This window comes from Malaclemys terrapin, chromosome 15 (assembly GCF_027887155.1).
Source record: "Malaclemys terrapin pileata isolate rMalTer1 chromosome 15, rMalTer1.hap1, whole genome shotgun sequence".
NCBI classification, from domain to species: domain Eukaryota; kingdom Metazoa; phylum Chordata; order Testudines; family Emydidae; genus Malaclemys; species Malaclemys terrapin.
In genome coordinates this window covers 12,271,506-12,272,977 of record NC_071519.1, presented here as the reverse complement: position 1 = coordinate 12,272,977, position 1,472 = coordinate 12,271,506, and the positions used below count along the sequence as shown (strand labels likewise).

The following is a 1,472-nucleotide window of genomic DNA, read 5'->3' as shown; positions in this document are numbered from 1 at the left end:
TGACAGGGCCTGTCCCCGAGGAGCTGGAACAGCAGCTGCCGCCTCGCCATCTGCTCCAGGCTGTGGGAAATGCTCATTGCCTGGCTGCCTGGGCGGATGCTGCCCCTGGAGAGCGTCTGTATTCCTCTGTCCACCCCCCGCCTTCACTGAGCCAGTCTGGTACGGTTCCATGTGCCCCCTCCGGCTTGGCAGCTGAGAGTCTGTGCAGACATCAATCCCCCTGCCAGCCCCCACAGCCAGCAGCAGCGCCCGCCCCCCCAGCACCACAGGGGCACTCAATGCACTTCCTGTGGGGAAATGGCTCCTTATCCAGCTGCTAGAATGAGAGCCAGGAGAGAGCAGTGTCTGGCTCACCTTGGTGGGGAGAAGAGACCTGGTGAGTCCTGCTGCAGTCTCCCCCGCAATGCTGGTCCGTTTTATTGTCACTGTAATAGTCAGAGCTTCCCCTCAGGGCCGTCCCTAGAGGGGTGCAGGGCCCAGGACAGATCCCCACCTTTCCACCCCAGGCCCTGCCCTCACTCACCCCTTCCCCCAAGCTCCCACCCCTGTCCTGTGTCTTCAGGCCCTGCCCTTTCCTGCCCCATTCCTCTCCCTCCCCCACCTCTTCCAGTGCCTCCTGCACACCACTGAACAGCTGATCACTGGCAGAACTGAGAGTGTTTCAGGGGTTTGTACAGAGGAATTGCCCAGGTTAGAGACTGGCTAAAACACTGGCCTCGCTGTGAGCAGGATTTGAACCTGCGCAGGGGAACCCTATTGGATTTCGACTCCAACGCCTTAACCACTCGGCCATCACAGCTGTGAGCACAATAATGCCCCGATGCCAGATAAACTGGTAAATAATCACAATGCCCAGGCTTGAAATCATCTGAAATCCAGAATTCGCACAGCAAACCTGGCTCCCAAAGCACAGGGGGGATTTGGGGTTTGTTCTCTTTGCAGTCGCACTGAGAGCGCGTTGAAAAGTCTCCCCTCCCACAGAGCGGGAATGGGAAATGATTCTGAACTGGAAGCTTGATGTGAATGAGGATGTCTGGACCACACGGCCAGGGACTGACCTTTGCTAGACAAACCAGTGACACACGGAACCAGGCTAAGGAAAATGTTTCCTGGAGTCAATAACTGGAATAGCAGCAGTATTGTGCAGCAAAATGTCTCCCAAGAGGAGTTAGCGCATTGGTGGTTCAGTAACAGAAGGCACAGACACAGCTGGGGAGGTCTAGCTTTGGTTTCTGGCCAACAGAGGGATGAGTTTTATTGTCTCCAAATTTCAGTAGAAAAATTCAGTCCCAAACTGTGTGGGGTGGGGGTGTCTCTGGTTTTAATTTAGTTTGGTTTGTTTTTCTCATTTGAAATGTCCTGGATAATTTTTCTGGGGAAACTGTTTGGACAAGGCCAAGGAAGCATTAGAACAATTACAAATCTCCATGGGAGTGAGGGGGTGTCTCAGCGCGGGGGAGGGGTGGAGATTT

The 1,472-nt window shown here is 54.6% G+C and overlaps 1 non-coding gene across 1 annotated transcript; it reads right to left on the bottom strand.

Moving 5' to 3' along the window:
- Positions 1–717: 717 nt before the first annotated feature.
- TRNAS-CGA (transfer RNA serine (anticodon CGA)) lies at positions 718–799 on the bottom strand. The gene has a single exon. It is a non-coding gene; the product is annotated as a tRNA-Ser (tRNA).
- Positions 800–1,472: the final 673 nt, after the last annotated feature.